The sequence below is a fragment of the Pleurodeles waltl genome, chromosome 2_2 (assembly GCF_031143425.1).
Source record: "Pleurodeles waltl isolate 20211129_DDA chromosome 2_2, aPleWal1.hap1.20221129, whole genome shotgun sequence".
In the NCBI taxonomy this organism is placed as follows: Eukaryota; Metazoa; Chordata; class Amphibia; order Caudata; family Salamandridae; genus Pleurodeles; species Pleurodeles waltl.
In genome coordinates, this window is record NC_090439.1 from 118,196,508 (window position 1) to 118,220,745 (window position 24,238).

General features: G+C 41.1%; 1 protein-coding gene across 5 annotated transcripts in view; it reads left to right on the forward strand.

The window, feature by feature from the left end:
• The window catches only part of RNF152 (ring finger protein 152), a 239,029-nt gene that overhangs the window by 139,143 nt on the left and 75,648 nt on the right, over window positions 1-24,238 (forward strand). For 2 of the 5 annotated variants that reach the window (XM_069219503.1, XM_069219504.1), the window contains one exon: window positions 3,810-3,928. The exons of the other annotated variants lie outside the window; for them this stretch is intronic. The gene's annotated coding sequence lies outside the window, so the exon portion shown is untranslated. The remainder of the gene's footprint in view (window positions 1-3,809; window positions 3,929-24,238) is intronic. 5 annotated transcript variants of the gene reach the window in all.

A 24,238-nucleotide genomic window follows, 5' to 3' on the forward strand; every position in this document is an offset into this window, starting at 1 on the left:
CTGCAAATAATTGCAAGTCTTCCTCCCCTACCTGTTGTCCTATCTAGCCTAAAATGGGAATATCCCAGGGGAATGGCTTCGATAAAATCAGGATAAGTTTCTGGTTTGCCCCAGGTTTCTGTCAAGAATAGACAGTCAATATTAAAAATGCAAATCATCTCCCTAATTTCTAATTTATGTTTGGGGAGAGAGCGGGCATTTATCAGGGCATAACAGAGTGGTTTTCTATTGACCACCTTATCACAGTCAGTCAAATTACCACGTTTAAATATCCCTTCGTGCTGGGCTCTTACCTCCTCCAAATTTAGGGGAGCATAAGGCTCCCAATTGCAGTGCCTACAAATCCAGTCTGTGGTGCAGTCAGGGGCCACCTGGTGGTCACAGGGTTTGCCAGCGAATGTTCGGAGGTGCGCAGAGGACAGGGTACCCGTATCTGAAAATGGGGCAGGGCCCCTTGCCCTGTTTGGACGCGGACGGGTGCAGGCAGGCTTGCTTTAAGCTCCTTTGGCCTGCCAGCGGCGCGGCTACATGAATGCTTGCATTTATGGCGCCGGGTCTTAGAAAAAAAAAAAGACCTCCAGGCGTCTAAACCGCTCGCAATGCGGATGCCGGTCAGAAACCGGAAGTAGGGCTCTAACAGACCCTCACTTCCGAGAACAAAACAGAGGACGTTGCAAAAAAAAAAAGCCCGAAGCAAGAAAGAACCCCCCACAACAAAGGTAGGTGTAAAGTGCAGTGCAGTTATACAATATAAAAAAATAAGTTTAAAAAGTTTTAAAAGTATTAAGGCAAAGTCACATGCAGTGCATAGAGTTAAACAAATAAAACAGGGCCAATCAAGATAATAAAATGAAATGAGGCTGAAATAGCGGCAATGCGCTCACCTCTAGCTGCGCGGTCGCATGAATGCTGGCATTTATAGCGCCGGGTCTTACAAAAAAAAAAGACCTCCAGGAGTCTAGACCGCTCGCTATGCGGATGCCAGTCAGAAACCGGAAGTAGGGCTCTAACAGACCCTCACTTCTGAGAACAAAACAGAGGTTGTTGCAAAAAAAAAACAACCAAAGCAAGAAAGAACCCCCCACAACAAAGGTAGGTGGAAAGTGCAGTGCAGTTATACAATATAAAAAAACACATTTAAAACGTTTAAAAAGTATTAAGACAAAGTCACATGCAGCGCATAGAGTTAAACAAATAAAACAGGACCAATCAAAATAATAAAATGAAATCAGGCTGAAATAGCGGCAGCGTGCTACACCCTGAAACCTTCCAAGCACAAACTAGTAAAAAAGTAGTACCTTTTTGGAAAGTTTTGTGGAGACTTGCCAAATAGTGCCAAAGTTATTAGCACTACAAAAACGCTTTTTATATGGAACAGCCAATCTATCTATCTATCTATCTATCTATCTATCTATCTATCTATCTATCTATCTATCTATCTATCTATCTATCTATCTATCTATCTATCTATCTATCTATCTATCGATCAATGTCAGCTGGCAACCTTTCTCCTTCCTTCATGAGTGGTTTTCACAATGAAATAGCTACATGTGTTTGAATGCATGTTATGCTTGGAGACTATCCCCTTCACTACCCACAGGACCTGAATGCACACGAACAACCTGCATCCTGTACTAGGTGTGCACTGCAAGAGATGCAAGCCTGGCCATTGGTTGAGCTCTCTTTACAGGATCAGACATTTTTCATATTTACATTTTTCCTCACAACAGTGGGACTCAAGCCTGGATGAGCACATTTTAAAATGATCTTTAAAAAAAGGAAGGTAAATATGATGCAAGCACATTCCTAATCATGCCTTATTTTCGCAGATTTTGTTTGTGCCCTACATCTTGTGCACAGTGAAAAAATGCTAGAATACCATGTAATCTTCAGAAAGGGCCCCGATGTACTAAATGGTGATAAAAGCGTAGCAAAGTCGGTGAAGCCTGGGTAGTCATGTACATAGTTATCCAGTTGGGAGAGCCAGCTCTACAGAGTGTAATGTTCTTTCAACGATTACATTGATGCATTTCCAGCACAGACCCTGAAGAAATGCAGTGCAATACATTTAGAGTCGCTAAGCTGGGAGCAGATGCTTGGAAGAAATGTCCCTTGGGCAGTGGAGAAAGGCTCCTGTCTCTATTGGAGTGATAGAATACCCACCATCTACATGGTGCTGTGCGGTGCTTAGGTCTAGGGTGGGCTAGTCTGTCTAGGAGACGGCGTGATAGAAGTGGCTGGGTGCAGTAGAAGTGAACAAGGCCGGATGGAGCTGGTAATTGCATTGGTGTAGCAAAGGTTCCATCAGCCCTATTGCAAGCAAGGAAAACCGGCCCTCCCTGCTCTAACCACTCCCACCCCTGCTGAGTAGTAAATGTCAGCCGTAATTATAGTACATTCGGCCCCTCACGCCTTAGGGTCCCGGGGCCACCTCATTTACTGCACCGACAGCCCCGCCCTTTACTGTGTTCCATGGCTGCCACAGCAGAACGTTTTAATGTACAGGCTTGTGTTTTGTGCACTTGATGAGTTTCATGGTAAAATATAGCCATGGGTGTAATTTCCTGTTTGTTTGGTTTTTTTTCACACAACCTTTCCTCCTGCAGGCTTGGTGCCCAGGACCCAAGCAGAGCGTTTTGCCAAGAGCAAAAAGGGGTGGGTGTTAACTACATCTGACCTTCAAAAAATCCTTTCTTCGGTACACACCTGAGGTGGCAGTTTAAGTACGGCAAATAATAAACCTAATGTTTTAATGTTCTTATTCTTTGTTTCGCAAAACACTTTTGTAAATTCACGGCACTTAATTCTGGCGCGTCTCGCCCCAGTTTCACAGCTTACTACTTAATGGTGCCAAGTCATTGTGAGCTATGGATAGTTTGTTGCATTCTGGCGCAAGTCCTGACTGAAACGTCTTACAAAAGAATGCTTTTATCCTGATGTGACCCTGCAAGGTATTCATTTAATTACAATCCACAGTCAAGATAAACCTTCTTGTTCCAGTTGTTGCCTCCTATTACTAATCTATTTCATTTTAATTTTTTTCATCTGCCATTATGCAACTTCCTCGCACAGGGACCTGTTACAATAACAATATTATGGTGTAACTGATAAAAGTTCTGTTTAGTGGATTTCTTGTATTGGATGTTTTTATGTTAAAACTTAATTCGTATATCTATAATGAAAAATAGTATAGTTTACACATGACAATTTAAAATAAGCTTCGATGACGTGTCCAAGCAATACAAATGATCAAGGTTGATTTCGAGCAGGTACCATCATACGAATTTAGCCCAGAATCTTTAATGCTTCATAGCACAATTTACCCCAGGTCATATGAAAATAATATATCTCTTTTAGAGCCTCTTCACTGGTAATTTGAGGGCCTCGCTTTCAGATGCCTTGTAAAAATGTGACTTCTAAAAAAACCTCAATGGTAAAGCCAAGAGGTGTGGCTTCCATTTGAAGCCCTGATTAAAACATCAAACAATTGCTTGATTCAGTGCAAAAAAAAAGCAGTTGCTTTTTGTATACAGTGAATCGGAGATAAAGAATATAACTTGGCAGGATTAATAGTACTTTTGAGATTTAGAATAGTCACTCATGCAGTGCAATCCGTGGTAGATAAAAGGACACTCGAGGAAGCCAATAGTGAAAGGTAAGAGAGAGATATATCCCCTTGGCTAGATCCAAAACTCACTCTGTGGATAAAGTATTGCAACAGTAAGTTTACGGTCCAGCAAGACATAAAAACATTGCAGACAAGAAACATGACTTGTAAGATTCACAATGTCCTATGCATTTCTGTGTAGGTGGCTCCACAACCTTCTAATAATGGAATGAGTGCCTGCATCTATTCTTGTGGAGGCCTTCATGCTTTCTTGGTCCGAGCTGGAGTATGTCGCTGCAAAGATAACAGATCCTCTTCGTGGTATGTATCCTTGCAGGGGTACCTCTTGTGTGCCTTCTGAGTGGGACCAGAGTGTGTTCTTTGCTGGAGACCGTAACCTTCAGCCTTCCTTTGGTGTCACAAAGTACTCCCTGGGATCACTGTGTGCTGCTGTCTGGGTGGTGCACACCTAGTTTCTTCTCAGAGTTCTTTGCCCTATGATGTGATACAGACAGACGGGCAAGGCATTGGCCACATTTGCGTGGAGTCGCAACGGCTTACAAATATAAGAACAACTACTTTTGATTGCACAGGTTCTACCTTGACCTGAAGATATACACTAAAGAATGGGGCCACAGAAATGTCTCCTGCCCTTCCTGTAAAACTAAGTTGCTCTGAAAGGTCGAAAGGTGGAGTAAATACCTGTTTCATTCTCAGTACAGCTGTGCTACTTTAACCCAGCTTCCTCATATGATATCATCAGAGTTGTGTAATACGTATAGCAATTAATAAAAAATGCAGCTGTCAATTTAAATCATTTTGGCACTGGACGCTGGGGAAATGACGCATAAATTATGGTTGAAAGACATTCAAAACAATAAGAATACACGGTGAATACATAATTACCAATAAATGGATAAATGTAACAGATTGCCATACATGCCAGTAATCTCAAGGTTATGAGTACAAACGCAAGCAAATGTTTCAGCCTTTCATCTTTCAGAGGTCGGTTAAGTGAATGTTATTGTCAGCGCCCAGAAATGGCAGAAGTGCATTATAAATTGCTTTAACAGTAGGTTGTTAAGATTATTTGGCTTATGGTACAGTAATTAACATAGATGTTGTTCACTTTCAATTATACATAAAACAACCTTTTGAGTAAATTTCGTTCAGCGCTAGTAGGCAACATCAAACACTTACTAAGAAAGTGACATGACTTTCTCCTGCGGTTGCCTCAGTGAATTATAGTCATTCCACACTCAAATAAATGTAATACATCATGAGCAGTCAGGAAGAGTGCTTAAAATTCAATACATAGTGTCAAAGTGGGTTCCAAATGTCCGTGGGGTGGGAAGCCCTTGACAGCAGGGTCACATGTATCTCAGAGTGATTAGAACTGGTAGTCAAGTCATGCAACCAGTCAGCACAACATGGGAGAGCATTCTTTCTCCAGTTAATAGCCACTTTGTGGTTCTTCACTAACAGGGCCATACCTACAAATCGGTGATGGGGCTTAGGAACAAATATACGTGTATTTTATGGCACTCCCAATCCATATGTAAAATGTTTGCTACAGTGGCCAGTAGTTGGACTCTGTCAGGCCAAATCCGGCCATGGACACTAGTGTGTAGTAAACCTTATGAAGAAACTTCAGCTGGAGCAGTCAAAGTCTTCCATTTGACAAGACTGTGTTGGTCTGGTCTCAACAGTACGTCCAATGTGCGCCCAGGATGACAAAGCCTAACTTGTGTTCCCATCCCTCCTTGAAGTTCAAGTTGGTGGGTACGATTATGTGAATGGAAGTGTTGTATAGTCTCATAATCAGAATATGACTGTAGATACTGCAATATCTACTTTCTTTCTTAAGCTTCCAAATCTCCAGCTCTGAATTTGCCTTGTTCCTGCCACAAACTGTGGGCATTGGGATGTTTTTTTGTACCTATGCACTCCTGAGAGCTGCAGCCTTTGACCAGGCTATGGGAACAGCACTAAGAAACAAAGCATGTATGCTTGAACGGGAAGTGGGTTTCTTTTCTCAACCAGAGGTGAAAGCCATATCAATGTTCACTGAGCCGTCTCGTCACACTGTGGTACAGCTACTGAAACAGCTCCTCTGTGGTTCAGTGGTGCATCACAACAGCGCTGTACAGCTTCTGACATAGTTGCAGTTCAGCTGTGAGTAACGACCAATGTGGTATTTTATCTCAAGGGGCTCTTACCTTTAGCATGTCATTGTGCCTGGCGTCTTCAGTTCCAGAATTCTGAGACTGTTTGATTCTGGGTTTGCAGTTAGTCTGGAGCTATGGATGGGGCATCAATAAATGTACTTAGCTCTTTATTTACCATTTCCTTTGGTCCAGAGTATATTCTTTCAACCGTGCTTCCATGTCCTGACATGGCTGCAGTTGAACAGTGTGTTACAGTAACGCTCTCCAGCTTCTGACATGGATGTGGTTCAGCTGTGCATCACAACAGCCCTCCACAGCTTCCAACATGGCTGCATTTCATCTGTGTGTCAGAAGAGTGCTCCCCATGTCCTGACATGGCTGCAGTTAAGCTGCGTGTCACAACTGCCATCTTCCTACTTTGGTGTCGCTGAACAGGGTGTTACAACAGTGCTCCCCGGCCTCCAAAATGACAGCAGCTCTCCTGTGTGACTCAAGCAGGAACTTTTTTTTTAACCCAAGCGGGTTGCGCCATTAAATGTTTGAAGACCACTTAATTTGAATAAGGCATCTGAAAACAGTTATTGCTGCACTTGAGGCACAAGACCACAAATGACTATTGAAGAACAGTTAGCCAGGGGTCTCCAACCTTTTCTTTAATAAGAGCTCCTTATGCTCACTGAAACCATCCTGAGCTACTAATATTATTAGTGGTGCCATAGTGGCCAATTCAGACAGGTTTACATTTTCCCCACCCCATTCAGGATTGCCAGCAGCGATCACCCAGGTTTATCAGGCAGAGTTACCAACAATAATGTGGAAAAGCTGTATCAGTGTTGAATGCTTCTACATGGGTAATACATAAGAACCATATCTGCAATGCCATAGCACTAAGGTGACAATATGAGTAGTAAGTCTCCTCAAAGCCACATGATTTATCTCTCAAATATGAGCTCTAAATATATTTTGAAAATTATATTTTTTTTCCCCAATATCAGCTTATGAGTTCTGAAAATACACACATTTGCTTCTCAAATACACACTTTTCACCTTTGGTAAACATATATTGATTTAACCAGGTTTAATTTAGTAGGCGGGCTTCACACAGGAAATCTACTTTCAGGTAGCTACCAGTAACTCATGAGCTGCTCATTGGAGAGTTAGACATTGGTCCTTTATATTGCTTTTCTTGAGTTCTGCATCTCACGGTGGGGACTATGTGGCACAGGTTAGGGACTGCTACTCTGTACATTTGTTCCAGTCATACATTGTGTTTGCTCCTCCTTGCTAGTCTAAGTAATAAATCAGTATTTTCAGTTGTCCCCAGTTTAAGCAAGGAATATGCAATTATTTTGTAGCGCATGAACTACATCTATTTTGAACAACAAATAGTGACCTATCATAAGTGGCACAAAGAACAATTCTGGACCTTTTGTCTGCATGATTAAAAAGTCTTCTTTTCCTTCAAATTTGGCATAGAGTGGAACCCTCAGAAGCCCTGATACTGGTACACTTGGATGGCGATTAAATTATTTCAGTGGATGCAAGCACCCTTCTGATATGTTAGCACCAGCTCTTTCTAGCCCATTATGGTATAAGCAGTCCACTGTAGTATTTTTACTCCCAGTTAAAAGTATTAGCCATTAACCATCTACCATGGATGAAGCCATCAGGGAAGATTTAGATGTGTAGAAAGCTGCTTTGCTGTGAGAACTCAAATAAATAATTTTTAATTATGGATCCATTTGTGATGGTCTCTAACAGTAATCAGGAGGATAAGGGATGCAAGGCAATTATTCGGACTATTGTTAGACTTAGCATCCTTGGTGTGGTCTCCCCTAACGTTTTGCCTCTGTTTCCCGGGTTGTTGATGTGTGTTGGACTCTGTCTGTACTGTTTTTGATATTTTGGGCACTTTAACAGTGCTAACAGGTGCTAAAGTGCAAGGGCCCCTGTGTAAAATGTATGTATAATTGGCTATCCATGATTGATATATTTGATTTATTAGTAAGTCCCCAGTAGAGTGCACTAGAAGTGCCCAGGGTCTGTAATTCAAATGTTACTAGTGGGTCTGCAGCACTGGTTGTGCCACCCACCTTAGCAGCCCTGTAAACATGGATCAGACCTGCCACTACAGTGTCTGTGTGTGCAGTTTTAAACTGCCAGTTTTTCTTGGTAAGTGTACCCACTTGCCAGGCCTAAACCTTCCCTTTTTATACATGTAAGGCACCCCTAAGGTAGGCCCTAGGAGGCCACATATACAGGGGGCAGTGTATGTTTAAGGTGGGACATGTACTGATGTGTTTTACATGTCCTGACAGTGAAATACTACCAAAATCGTCTTTCACAGTTACAAGGCCTATCTCTGTCCTAGGATAACATGGGGGTGCCTTTAAATATTATTAAAGTGGAGTTTTCCTTCGAGGGCAGATATAAAAATGGAGTTTGGAGTCTCTGAGCTCACAATTCAAAAATACATCTTTTAGTGAAGTTGGTTTTTGGATTGCGAGTTTGAAAATGCCACTTTTAGAAAGTATTGATAAACAAACTAGGTCGACTTGGCGGAAGTATATGCCTAAACTCCCACGGCATATAAAATACTTATTTCAATCAACATTAATCTAAAATTAATATATAATACTCCAAATTAATTTTCATCACCATTTAATGAATAATCTAATGAAAAAATATATCTCTTTCAATCATAAAAACTTCATTATAAAGTCGGTGCTCCCAATATACGACACAGTGAAAAAATCTAATGAAAAAATATATCTCTTTCAATCATAAAAACTTCATTATAAAGTAGGTGCTCCCAATATACGACACAGTGAAAGTGCAATAGTGATGTACGTGCAAAAGTGTTATATACAATATATACAAATGTGGTTAAAAAGCATGTGTCGTATATTGAGAACACCTACTTTATAATGAAGTTTAAACGGCACCATTGACATCGCATTGTAGGAAACGACTGTCACAACGCTCCTTAAGTATGAACTTGCAGCATTTGTGCCTCTAGGCACTATTTTTAAGTGCTAAATTCATATTTTTAAATGTGTGTTGTGGATTCTTGTCATATTTGGTCTTGTTTTATTTAGACAAAATAATAACTATTTTTCTAAACCTGGGTTGTCATTTTGTAGTGGTTCACTGTACTACTGTGTGAGTTTGTACAGATACTTAACACATATTTCTGAAGCTAAGCCTGCCTGCTCGTGCCAAGCTACCAGAGGGGTGAGCGGGGGTTAACTGAGTGTGATTCTCCTTTATCCTGACAGGAGTGAGGGTCTTTGCTTGGACAGGGGGTAACCGGACTGCCAACCAAAAACCCATTTTCTAACAAATATTATACACTTTATGCCAATAAATATAAACAAGCATTTGCAATGCAATGGGCTTGCGTTTGCTCAAGTTAGAGCTATTGGTGTTTTAAATTCCCAAATGGACTTTTTTGCCACATAAATTGAAAAGTAAAACAGTTGACATAAGCAAGTCAATTTAAAGTGCCATGGAGCTCAAAGAGAAAGGGATAAAAGGAAAAAGAAGTTCTCTTTCAGTCAAACATATTGGCAAACGTGCAATTATCCATGTAACAGTGTCGGTCCACAAGGTAGTAACAAAGCTGCCCCAAGGCGGGACAAACGTAAAGCATTTACCAATGTCATCAAAGGGTTTTTGAAAGGCAAGCCCACGAACGATTGAAAGTGATGGGCATGAAGCGGGCCTGGTTAAAAGCCCAAAAGGATACCAACACGTTGGAAAAGCAGCGCTTGTACACTGCTATGCTCGACCTAAAATGTAAAAAAGAGCTTGATAGAACCTGCATTTGAATGTCTGCCTGTTTTTAAAAATGTAAGTGTACCCTTCGTGGATTGGTTCATTCGATGGGTGCACAGATGTCACATTGAAATCCAAAACTCCTTTCTGAGTACCTGTATGTTGTGAAAAATACCGACTTTTAAATTTCGCCTCTGTTGACGGACAACAGTGTGAGAAGTTGTACTTGAATAAGGTAGTGAGACATTTGGTGCGTGAACTAGGCATGTGACAGTAGTAGTCACATCGTTTTGTTGAACGTGAGCCATGGTAAATCAATAATAAAGTGAACTTGTATTCATGTATTGTATATGAAAACAAGTCAGAAATCATCATGGAACAACAAAACTCTGAATAGAATTAATACATAATCCTTTCATGTTACCCCCACCCTGGTGCGGGGACCACAGCCCCTAAATGGTAATATTTCGTGACCATTCTCATTTGCCTACTCTTTTCACCAATTCTGTACTTTCATTTCTTTCAGACCAACGAAAGTAGTTCGTTTCACCTTCATACTTTAGAAGGTGTGTCCCTGTTCATGATGAACCATCAATTGATCTTTATTTACCCCCGTCAATAGATTAGTACCTCGGTGATTTCTTAACTCTTACCGGATCGTAGACAAGAAAGCATAGCTGAATCAGCGCTCATGGAAACGTTTTTTGTTAAGAGCTTGAGAGTGGAATAGACTAAGGCAAAATGTTCAACTTCAACAACACGTTAATTTGCAGCTTTTCAAAGTGTGAACATTTTCCCTTGATGGTTAGTTCTCTGCACTGGATTATGCGTGTGATTTTCTTTGCAAGAAGAATGTGACCCGTTTTTTGTAAATTAACCTTATATAATTATGACCTTTTCTCTGCCATAGACTGGCGACTTTAATCCACTCATTTAAACCTCTTCCAATTCAGTCATCCCGTGGACAAAATCGGCCAAGAATGCGCGCACACAAAATAGAATACATTAGATTTCTTAATTTACTTAGAGGTTTTGTTGGTGTTTTAAATGAAATATCACAAAATGTCATTCATTTCGTTTCTCATTGGCAAAAACCCTAATTCCAAACTATTTCAAGGTGAGAACAAAGAACCGTCTGGAAGAGGTTCTCGCTCGTTTAGTAAAAGAGGCGGAAGTCAGAGCCTTTTTAAGGCCTGGGCAAAGTGGGTTCTGTCCCTTGGCCTCTGCCTTTCAGGAGGTCCCCTTATAGAGGCAGCTCTGTTCTACAGTCTCTTGCCCTAATGACCTTGAATATTTCTGAAAGAGATTGCTTTAAATATTGTTTTCCTTTAATTTATTTTTAATGTGGGTGATGTGTGAGTTTAGTATGGACATTTTGCGGAGAAATGTTGTTGTTATGTTTTATTCCACATCCATAAAAAAGTTCCTCATATCAAAACAGGGTCTCACATATGAGAAATGGGATAGTGTCACAGAGATTAGGTGCAGTAATATTGGGAAATTGCTCCTCTGTTACAATGTTGAAACCCCGCATTGCTATCCCTGAATATTAGATGTAAACACAATTTGAATTTGAATGAGTGTTCCTGTGCATCATCGGCGACCTAGCCAAAGAGGGCATGAAAGTGCTGAAACTGGATCATAAATTCAAAGCTGTTCCGAAGAGGGGCCCTCAAAATACTTTTGCACAGGACCCAAAAATCCTTACGATGTTCCTGGAAGCAAGACGGAAAATGCACAGGAAAAGTTGGTAGGCTAACTGGGAAAAGCAAACTGATCAACTTTTCGCTTTTCGCTGTATTCGCTGATTGAACAGCAAGGAACATTAAAGAGAGGTACCAATGGTATCTTTTGGAAATAGCATTTCTCTTATTTAAAATGCACTTTCTTTCACTGGAGTGAAACGTTTTTGGAAATTAACAGCCTCAAAGGAGGTGGGTGCAATAATTCCAACTGTTAAAAAGCAAAACTGTTCCTTGCATTGCTGCTCAGTATGTTTTTAAGTTTTGTGCTGGAAAACGTGTCGGTAAAACGACAAGTAGTAATCACTGGTAATTACTTTGAGTTGTGGTCCATTCCATCATTTGTTTGTTTACTGTGTCATTATAAACTGCGACCGTCCATAACCTCGTTGTCGCTCCCAAAAAAGAAACTATACGTATCCCTTGGAGTGAAAACACGAAAAACCCAAGACCATTTTTGGCCTTGTTGGGTCTCATCAGTAAGGTGCAGATTAAGGATTACACAGGACCGCATGTTCAGGACCCATGTCTTGGCCTGTCTGTAGCATGCATGGTATGGGGAGCCGTTGGAATTTTACTGGGGAGGACCAAATTGTGTGGCAGGGTTGGGAAAATTATGTGGCAAGAAAAGGCAAAATATGTGGCTTAATCCTGTACATTTTATGATGGTATTACATCATTGTTTTTGTCATGTTTACTCTTGTTAATACTCTCTGGGCATAGTTGCACTTCATTAATTCTAGGTTAACACTCTATTAAAGTAATAAGCAACAGAAAGGTGACCAGTCAAGGTTTGCAAATGGCCTTCCACTGCGCAGCATGATTCAGTAACTTTTGAACTATTTGAGCTATTAACTATTTTTCTGTAAAAATCTGCAGATTTTGAGCAAGTGGTGGATTATGTGGTAAATATGTCAAATCTGTAATTATGTAAAAAAACACCACAGCTGCACAACCACATAAAACCCCTGGCCCGGATTGTACTGTATGGGGATTTGCAGACAAAAAAAAAAGATTGATATGCCCTTACTAGTCTCAACCACCTATAAATAATGTAAGTCACGTTCAGCCCTGTTTTGTTTTTTACATTTTTTTAATTTTTATTCACAGTGCCACTTATATCAAATCTGTTATGACCCCGTCCCCAAAAACTACTTGAAGCATCTTCCCTAGATAAGGGTTGACACTGGGGTGCCCATTCACAATGCTTTTCTAAGGAATGCAGCTGGTGTATCATTTAATAGCACTATATGTAATGCATTTGTAGTTTGAATCATTCAGTATGAAACCGATAAAAATACATGGCTTCGAGGGTGGGGGGGGCATGCACACTCTTGACTAGATAACGCACACATGCATACTTTGTTTATATAAGTGTTCTTTCCCACGGGAGTGTTGGGGAATAGCTGAGAAAATCCAAAACAACTGAGGTGAACATCCACGCTGTTTCGGATTTTGTGGCACTCCTGAGGATTTTGCAGTGCATTCTCTTTTGTCATGTTCACTTTTAATGTGCACCTGAAAAGTAAAGATGAAAGTTTTGCCCTAAGTGCGGCAAAGTACACCACATTATGTACAAATCAGTATTGGTGTTGGAAGGGGAAGCATAAAAGGGAAATATCTTTTTAAAGGAAAAGGAAAAAATTCCACTAAAAAAGTGGAAGTGGCAAATGTGCATACTTTAAGCAAAGTGTAAAACAAACTCGCCACGTCTTACAAAAGGCATTGGGAAAGTCAATAGGTCTGTTGCCTGCCAGCCATTTGACTTTGTCAATGCTAGTTTTGCTTTAGCCTGGTTTTTGCAAACCTTTAATGTTTAGGAAGTGTTACCTAGTTTGTATGTGGATGTGCTCCGTGTGAAAGGGCAGAATGACGTTACTCTCAGTGAAGTTTGCCAGTGACTAGCTGACCCATTGCCCCATGCTGTAGTGGGCAGGAGAAAACCGTGAAGGGCAGAACTACAGACAAAAGGATGACGAGAGCCATTATACACTGTCCATGCATTCATTTATGAGAATTCTAGTGAGGTTTTTGTTCAGTCCCCCGCTAGCAAAGTGGCCTTTTTCTGACAGAAGGTTATACAATGAGGCAATTGCCCACTAACCCTCATGACCAGGGTAATATATGTAATAATAATATAGGTCAGTGCAAGGGGGAAGTAGCCTAGACTTCCACGGTATGCTAACAACTTAATGAAATCTCTCTGTGCCATAAATGTCAAACAAACAAGATTTATTGAGCATTTCAAACGTTTTTTTTCATTTGCATCTTATGTTAACATATAATATTAATAATAAATTGTGATATTATGCATCATGAACAACGGTATGTGCTCCAGAACAAACAGTGAAAGTGTGAAGGTGCAAGTGAGTGGCGGTGATATGTACAAGTAGTGCAGAGTGTGGTTGTATAAAAATGGATGACATCCAGTGGCTCCTGCTTTCAAGGAGGCCCTGGTGTGTCACAAGGTTTCTTATATGCTTTTCTCATTCACTCTTTTGGAAAGTGTCGACATTTCAACCCCTTGTACAGGTGAGTCAGGACGGGGTCATCATCAGGACAGAGATGAATATGGTGGAGGCACCTATGGGGGGATTAAAGCGCCGAATTACTGGGAGTCTAATGATTCAGTATCTTATTAATAGGGAGATTGGAGTGCAACTCACCTAAGTTCCAGTGGTGAGAAAGGACCAGTAATGGCTGGGATCTCCCTGCTTGAAAAATGAACCATGAGTCACGGACATCGTACAAAATGTGGAGTAAACAAAAATTACTTTAAAATAAGGTGGGACTTACAGTAATCGTAGTCCCGAGGGGCTGTAGGTAGGTATCACTCTGTTCAATTACTGTGAATTAGGCAGGCCCAGTGTCGCATAAATCCGACGTGAGGGAATTACTAAGGATATATATAGGATATATTGATTAGACATCTCGAAATAAGGATCAGGTATTGCTAATAATTCTGAAAAGTAAGTAAAATGACTCACAACGACTTGAACAATCCGTGGGCTAAGTATAGACAGGAGGCGTCCAGATGGTAGAAGTAAAGTGAACTATAAAACACAGACCAAAATTAGTGAATAGATCAATGAATAGAGTCTCTCAATAGTGAATTATGATTGTTTAAAAAAAAAGGAGGGGGGTTTGAAACTCCCATAAACTTGAAACAACCATGGGCTAAAAATAGCCGGGGAGGCGAGGTTACGATTATCTAGGAATAAAAAAGTTCAAAATATCTATCAAAACGGAGGCTAGTACACAGTAAATGCCCAAGTACATGGGCATGCGCGGCGACTCGATGGTGTAAAACCCAACAAATAAATATGCAATAGCACTGGTGAACAACATCATATATGTGCCATAGAAACTAAATTAAGTCACATTGGACTGTATAAACATATCTGGCAAATCAAAGTTCTAGATAAATCCATACATAGATGGAAACATTTGTAAAATATAATATAAACACACTGTAAAAGTTTACAATGAAGACAAAGGGCTCATACTAACGAGTCCTAGCATATAAATAATGGTCATCGGAGTGGACCCTGGTCCTTGGGAAATCAGTGTAGAGGAGAACTAGCCACAACGACAAGCAACCACATATCTCAGTTTTGGAGGTGTCCAACGATAGCGTTGGTATGTCAGACATACAGTGAAAGCTTATAAAGCTGCGTGACGCCAGTCCTCGATAGTATTGAGTCCCTTATTAATCGTGTTACATTTCTCAATCCAAAAAAGTTCAAGTTTGGATAGGATGCGTTCCTTATCTCCACCCCTTGGTCCCAAGGAGATACGTTTAATCACTTGCCATTTCAACTCCTCACTATTATGTCCAGCTGTCTCATAGTTCTCCACCAATGGGGCACCTGTCTTTTTGCATCTAATCCTACTTTGGTGTTGGAGGATCCTGCACTTGACTTTTTGCATGGTCTGCCCTATATACAATAGGCCACAGGGATGCCAAATGGCGTAAATCACATCCTGCGTGTTGCAATTGCTGAATTTCAGCAATGTAAATATGTAGTTATTGTGATCGAAATCTGTTGTGTTAAAAGTTGTTTTGCAGGCTGCGCAGTTGCTGCTGAGCCTTGTACCAGCCTTCGTTTTGATAGATATTTTGAACTTTTTTATTCCTAGATAATCGGAACCACGCCTCCCCAGCTATTTTTAGCCCATGGTTGTTTCAAGTTTATGTGAGTTTCAAACCCCCCCCCCTTTTTTTAAAACAATCATAATTCACTATTGAGAGACTCTATTCATTGATCTATTCACTAATTTTGGTCTTTGTTTTATAGTTCACTTTACTTCTACCGTCTTGATGCCAATACTGGTCCTTTCTCACCACTGGAACTTAGGTGAGCTGCACTCCAATCTCCGTATTAATAAGATACTGAATGATTAGACTCCCAGTAATTCGGTGCTTAATGATGCCCGTAGGTGCCTCCACCATATTCATCTCTGTCCTGATGATGACCCTGTCCTGACTCACCTGAACAAGGGGTCTAAACGTCGACACTTTCCAAAAGAGTGATTGAGAAAAGCATATAAGAAACCTTGTGACACACCAGGGCCTCCTTGATTACAGGAACCACTGGAAGTCATAAATTTTTATACAACCACACTCTGCACTACTTGTACATATCACCGCCACTCACTTGCACCTTCACAGTTTCACTGTTTGTTCTAGAGCACCTACCGTCGTTCACGATGCATTTTATGACAATTTATTATTAATATTATATGTTAACATAAGATGCAAATGAAAAAAAACGATTGAAATGCTCAATAAATCTTGTTTGACATTTATGGCACAGAGAGATTTCATTAAGTTGTTAGCATACCGTGGAAGTCTAGGCTACTTCCCCCTTGCACTGACCTATATTATTATTGCATACTTTTTCTGACAGAGGCACAGACACCAAACGCACTATGCGTTACAGTTCCTGAACCTAGCTTTTTTGACCCACACAACTAACATATGGTCCCCACAAGTCTGCCTGTGCTGCTATAGGCAGCAAAGCCAACGCAGATTACAAATCCTTGCAGGAAAAAGGTCTGGCTGTGATAGAAGCATTATTTTCCGTGCAATATAGGTGGGGGATTTTGTCCATGCTTTCTCTAGGAGGGGTCTAGAAACAAAAATACATAACTGCAGATATATTTTGTTAACTCTGTAGTCCTAAAACACAAGTACGTCACAACAGTGCATGAATTTGATTGCATACATGGCGTAGAGCGTACACGTGTCAATCATCTTTATTTTTGGTAGATCTACAGGTTGGCAAATCAGTTTTGAGGCGGCGAGTCCAAGATGTTCGATGGAGAATTAATATACAAATGACACTTTCCTGTTTGCATGGTACTTCACTTAATTCAGTAGACACTTTCTCCATAATATGTTGAAGTCTTGTGTTTATTCTTTATTTACACCTAGTGGGAGATGCAATCAGACACGGTCAGGATATTATTTTTACACGGCTGCCTACTGGGACTGAGAACTTTTTAGGATTGACCTCAATGTCTCCACATAGCAGTAAACTGAAGATAAAACTATCGTAGTTGGTCAGAAAAGCAGGCATTTGACCCTTTGCTAGACAAACCGAACTGCCCTTTGCTACAGGAGTTGAATAATACAACCTTCCGCTTACATAGTAAAGATTACAGCATTTCTGTGACTGCTGAATGCCTTTTTCCAAATAGTAGGTGGTAGTATCTCGTGTTCACATGCATGCTTAAAATGTCCCATCTCCCCCATTGCAAGTGGGCGAAGGGCTACTTTCCTAGCACCCCCTGATTCCAAGATTAAGGGACTTCTTTCAAATGCATAGTTGCTCAAGGGACAGGCAGTGGATCATCTTGTTGCAAGAACGGCTGACCAGGACCACTGCAGGAGCCAACGTCAGAAGCTGACCAGGGCACTGCAGCAGTGAAGATGGAGCAGGTCGAACCAGGACAGGTGAAACTATAACCCCTGTGCCTATAGTGCGGGGATTAAGGTTTCAGTATCAGCAGCTCGACAGCCAAGACCCCTTCAAGTGTGTTACTGGGCATCCACGACAGAACCACATCCACCAGGAAAATGCTGTGGGGCACAACAGAGGCCTCATCCGGCCCTGGCACACTAGTGATAATTCTTGGCCATATGTTGCTCATAACACAGTGATAGTAATTCCTCGTAAAATGGAGTACTGGCACAATGGCAATGCCCCTTGGCAGCATTCTGGCTCGGATAAAATGGATATACCCTATGGAACATACTTACTGTGGCATTCTGATGGTAATTACTGGGAAACCTCTGGCTCTGCTACAATGGTAGCAGTTCTTGTAACAATGCTTGATCTGGATCAGTGGTGGTAATCCCCAGGAATATACTGAAGCTGTCACAGTGGTGGTGATTCCTGGTAAAATGCTGGATCTGGTGCACTGGGGGTAATCAGTAATCCCTGGCAATATGCTGGTCCATGCACAGAGGTGGTAATCCCTGAATATGGCACAGTGGTGGTAATCTCTGGCAACCTGTTCACTACCACACAGTGGTGGTAATTCCTGATAGATTGCTGGCCCTGGCATAATATGGTAATCTCTGTCAACCTGCAAGTCGTCACACAATGGTGGCAATACCTTGCATATTGTGATTAGCTGTGGTATAATGGTGCCACAACACAAATGTAAATCATCTCAATACGTTAAAGTTGAACAGGTTCAGAGAAGAGAAAAACCAACGCAAGTGAAGATGTGTAGCTGGTATTTTATTTTATATTCTTAGCCACCTTCTCTTAAAATCCTAAGCAAATGCAATTGCCATTGCACAGGTTTAAGGGAAAGGGATGGACCAGACGAAACCTATTGCATTAGTAAATGTTGCTTTCTGTTGTAAATCCCCCCCCCCCTTCAGAAGGTTACAGGAATAGACTTGAACCTTCCAGAATTACCTTTTCCTGTCTCATTCCATCGGGATTTGTGTTGACTCAGCTAGGCTCATGGAGAAAGCATAAATTGCGTGCGGCAGTAACAGTATACAAATATGTAACAAAACAAATACATTTCTAATGCATAATTAGGCGTTTGCAACCTCTCCTAAATGGTTTCATGTTTTTTCAGAAATGATGATCGAACTAGCTAGTTTTCATCAAACCTTTCACTCATTGTCACTCTTCTGGTAAGGGCTGCACCATTTGGAAAAGTTGCTCTATTCTCCCAACTATTTCCCCATATAACACCTGTTTTTTTATGTCGGTAAACATGGTTTTCTTTCACAGTCGTGTTTTTCTGCTGCACTTGTCCAAATAGTGATTGTGAGACAATTTGAATGTGTTCCATTGTTATTATCTATGAAGTCACTCAACGTCAAAATGCCACGAAATATTGCAGATTTTATCGATAGAAGCTTCTAAAAGTATTTGAAAGCCACAGCCTAAAAAACCTATTGCACTTATTTCTAAAGTTAATAAGGGGCATTGTTACAACAAACACATCAGTTTTCTAGTGCAGGCTTCTGTGGAAATCCCCCTATCTTGGATGATCTAGGTTTCTCGGAAAACGTCTTTTAGCTCCAGTCCACTAACGGCATTCAGTTAAGAATCCTATGATGCTGGTCTTGTAAATGCTTCATGGGCAGTGGCAGCTGCCAGGTAAAGAGAATTCTGGAGTGGGAAAATATCGAGAGTAGTAAAATAAATACATTTTTTTTTTAAAGGCACTTGCCTTCCTGGCTTGCTGACTGACGTCCTCCTCTCTCTGGTGTTCCAGACTTCTTTCCCTTAACCAATCCTGGCACTGCTGTCATGCTGTTACTCAGAAAAAGAAAGACAGATACAAAAATAGGAAAACCATGGCAAAGGAGGAACGACAAATAACCAGCAGGAGTTAGACAAAAGTATAAAATATATTGTGGTGGAAGAAAAGGACATGCAGTGGAATGGAGACTACACATCCTTGGTATTCAGCAACCGTTCATGCAGTAGCACCAGGTTCCTCAGAAAATATGTGCACCCCTGCACATATTTCTAAAATTATTTATTTTTTGATATTTATTTTTGTATTTATGTATTTGTTTTTTAACAAATTAGGTAGTGCTAGTGTTTGTGGCCGTGGTGCTTGGGGCATCCATGGAGTAGTTCTACTCCTCAGACACTTTTATACACCAAAGCAGCCAGTCAGTCAATCAACTTTATTCAACTGTCAGTCCAGCCATAAAAACATAATTTTTAAAGCATACAAAAATATAATTCTATTGATAAAAACATCTAAAAATACAGATAAAATAGATAATAAAAATACTTTATACAATAGGAGGAAAATGCTATCCTCAGCCATACACCGGGCACACTTACATAATCACTCTTCTTTATGTGCATACTGCTAGACCATACCTCGTCCTAGTGGCTAAAGAACTTTTTACAAAGTTAGTCACTGCATTGCAGATTTGGGGAGTATCTAACTTTTGCGAAAAACGAAAGCTGCCTTGTAATGTCTAATGTTAGCAACATGGAGTCCTGGGACCAGAAAGTGCTTCCTGTGCAAGGAATCCAAAGTGCAGAACATCATCAAGTGCACTGTGCTTTGCTTTGTGTCATTGTCACAGGGACAATTCAGAAGACTAGTTAACCAGGTACCCTGTGTGGGGTAATTCACAAGGAAGTGAGTAATATTAAAATGCAACCTAATGAGATAAAACATTTACCTCTCATTTTGTATAAAAGATATGTGAAACTCCAGACCTTCTGAGGGTTTAATAGATACACAATTTAAATATCTTTGTAATTGATGAAAATCCTTCAGGTTACTCTTCTGTTGTCATATTAAAAGACTTCTCGAACCAATACTTTGGTACCACTCATGATACCTTGGGAGTTTGCAAAAAGAAAAAAACTTGGAAATTCCCAGAGTGAAAAAAAAAAACAGATTTAACATACTCAAGCCAAGAAAGTGACTAAAAGTTGCCCAAACAGAGACCGTCTCGTACCACCTCCCTAATAAGTCTCCCCTCTGGTATCACCCAAATCCTTACCCCCAAGGAACAAGGGACTGAGTTTAGTTCTATCCTCCAAAAAGTTTACACCAAGGTCTAAGTGACATGCAAAGGTGAGCAGGGATTGTGGTACAACCATTAGTCAATGCAAAAACTTGTTTTCCACTCTCTAGAGCCATTTTTTTATTTCTTTTTTGCTCAATAACCCATCGCCATAGAAAGCAATTGGAATACACTTATTACTATAAATGGTAATAATGTCCTTAATTGGTTTATGGCCCAGTCTTCTTGCAAAATTAAATGGTGAGTCAATCGATCTCTGGTAATGGTGTGCGGTTGGTCTAAATAAGTGATCTCTACTCAAATTTGAGTCAAATTCAACCTGTACATATATATAACTTTTCACTCTAACAATCTCGGTGCCCCCTAGTTGAAATGCTATCATTTTGGTACGCTTAGGACCCACTATCATGGTAAAAGATTTATTAAGATTTTCTGCTTTAAAAATATGCCAATACAAATGGGGGAACTTTGCTTGCCCCTGGTGTTTAGCAAATCTGTATTCTGCTTCATTGTATTCATCCATATATGGCTCCGTCCTGGACCTTGTCAGACACCACACCCAATCGTGTTTTTTCTGATGACAGCTTCATCCCTCTTTATGTACGTTTCACTTCTGCAGTATTGCACTACCCTAAAATACCTGGCCACTTTCAAAGCGACAGGCGACAAGCGGTTCCTTTAATACAAGAATTAAGACCCCAGAGCCAGCCCTTATTATCTTTTGGAACATCTAGATGTAATTATTGCCATGCTATGTTCTGGGTGCCCCTGGTATCAACCAGTTGGCCAATTACCCTGTTTATTAAAGTTTTGTTACCTTACTTCTGTTGTTCTTGTTGGTTGTTGTGCTTGCTTAATTTTTTAATTTTCAGAAGTGGTGTAGTTGACTTTTGCACTCATAAGTGTTCAGGCTAAGTTTGTGGCACAATGTTAAATGTATTGCTCTGCACAAGAAGCTTTAAAAACCGTCTCTTTAATCTAACAAACGAAGACTGTGCGTGGGCCAAATACAAAATGGAATGCAATCACATCTTCCTACCTACACAGGGTTCAACACCCCACACCCCCCAAATAAACTAGCCTGTTTCTGTTATGCTAATGGCTGTATTTATTGCTAAACTATCTAATCATAGCAGATGTATATGATAATGCTTGTGTCTTCCTCTATGAGTTTACTCTGTTCGAACCTGTTTCTTTTTATTGTTCATAAAGCCTAACTTTTGACTCTAGTAGTGCAGCGCTGTTTGGGCATTCAATATTTTGAATGTGCAGTGTGTTTATTTAACTTACCCTGCTAGACCAATTTACCTCTGTAGAGCTTGCCATATAATCTTGACTTTAAGAGACTTTCTTCAATGCAGGTGTTGATGTCATATCCACTAATATTCAATAGTTAGGAAAAGAAGAGGATGCCCTTGACCCTGTGAGGGGAGTTTCCAGTCAGATCTTTACACCATTGACCAAATATGTGTTTTCTCTACGTCATACATCAATGCAGCATGTTTAAGCAAATGTCCCTCTATGTAGCCTTTTTGTACTTTACATCCACTGTTGATCTGGTCCCAAGAGATAGGTTATTGATCAAGTTGAGAAATTTTGAAATTGAACAAAATGTTCTATTCATACTAAAGAGGCTATATGTATGGAAACCATCTATCAAATGAGTCTAAGGCCCTCATTACAACTTGGGCAGTCTTTTGGAAAGACTGTTGAAGTCGCGTGTGCCAAAAGACCGTCAGTGTTGGTGGTCTGAAGACCACCGTATCAGGACTCACCCCAGGATCTCCTTCCATTTAAGGGTTGAAATTTGACACCGTCAACCTGACCGGTGGGCGGGAGGCAGTTCCACCGCCAGCATCGCCATGCCAAAAAGACTCCGCCCACCATATTACAAGGTGTAATACGGCATGGCGGTTCCTGCACGGTGATGTGGCACTGGAGGTGGAAACACCGACACCCATCCTCTCCCGGACGACCACTTCTCCCAGACAGGTAAGTGTGTCTGAATGGAAACGGAAGGGAGGAGTGTGAGCCGGATGCGAGTGAGTAGGTGTGTGTATTGGGATGCATGTGAGTAGGGTTGTTTGAATACGTGCGAGCAAGTGGGGATGTATGTCAGGGAGTTTGTTGATGAGGTGGTGTGTGTGTCTGTGTGCAAGCAAGTGGAGTGTCTGGATGTTTGCGTGCGGTTGGGGGTGTGTGTCTGTGTGCAAGTGAGTGGGAGTGTCTGGATGTATGCGTGCGGTTGAGGGGGCGTGTCTGCAAGTGTGGGGGTATGTGTCTGCAATTGTGTGGATGGGTAGGGGGTGTGGACGTGTGGGGATGCGGGTGCCTGCGACAGGAATGGGTATTCCTGTCACGTGCTGCGTTACCACCAGGGTTTTTGTGGCGGGGTGACCGCCACTGAAAGCCTAGAGGTTTGCTGAGTCATAATACCGCCAGCGGTCTTACGGCTGTCGCTGGGCCAGAGGTGCTCACCTCCGGTCTGGCGGTCCAACCGCCAGACCGAAGGTGGCAGTGTTGTGGCAGTTTGGCTGTGGCCAAACTGCCAGACTCGTAATGCAGCGGTCTTTACCGTCGGGTTTGTAGATGTAAGACCACCACACTCGTAATAAGGAAACTGAGCAAACTCTTTACAAAGTTGAGAGTTGTGAAGCAGGATTGACTGAAAATTCCTCAGTTTATTTCCCTATTTGTAAATGATTTGCACAATGGGATGATACAACAACATGGGTTGAGCCTGTAATTAAGGAATTCGAAGTTCTATACCTACTGTATGCAGAGGGTTCTCTGTATCTTAAAACTTTGCACCCTCAAAGGCCTACAAATACAACTCCAAGCAGTGAGTTATATTGCGGGGGAAATTGAAGGGATTTGGGGGGTCAGGCGAAAAATTGGACCAATAGCTCGTGAAAGGTGCTAAATTTAAAAAAAGTACGTTCATCTCCCATTTGGGACCCATAATATCCATTCATCTGTCCTGGATGCTACTTGTTTATAGAGCACCTAACAAAGACAACCCGTTATATAATGCAACCATTTGCTTTGTCATAAAATACAGTAGCAAATTCTCTTCTCATAATGATAGCCTGGTCCAGGTGGGTAGACATGGGACAGAACAATTGTGATTTGGACCAAGTTACGAAAAACATCTGCCCCAATGAAAGATGTTTTCGGAAAAAAGCACTCCATATAACGGAGACTCCACAAATTCCCTGAAAATGGACATTAGTTACAGTCCTACCTTACCTACACTCGATGCAGAACACCTGTAAAATATGTTGCCAAACATTTAGCATCTTTATCTATTGAATTCTTACACAGGGCCTGGAGTGAAAAAGTAAAACTGAGTAAGCCATATACGGTCATGAAAGCTGCTGTTTCGAAGGCAGAAACACTGTCTAAGAAACACTACTTGCCGAGTGAAACATCAAGCCAATCTCAGCTACCGGTATGATAACACAGATAGAACTAGCGGACCAACACCAATACTCCGTCCTTCGGGCACGTTAAAAGCTTGGAACCCTTGAACCACTATGCCTGTTTGAAACCTCACAGTATCCTCAACTATGTCTAACCTCCCCAGCACATCCCCAAGAGCACAGACATTTCGCATTTGTCCGCAGTGGTACCCTAGCAATTGGATGTCCCCAGAAGAACAGAAACGGGCCAGAACCGGCAGATGTACTTTTGGTGTTCACAACGACCTTCTCCACTTTAAAATGTGCTGCCCAACCTAAGCTAAGATTAGGGAGAGGGCCGTATCATGGGCCATTGCCATAGAAAGGCTGAAAGCAGGTATCCAGGTATTTTCAATAGATAATTATATTTTGGAGTTATAACACAAATGGCTCGTTATCCTGCCAGCAGCTTAGCAGTAAGGGTCAAGCTCACATTCGAAACCACA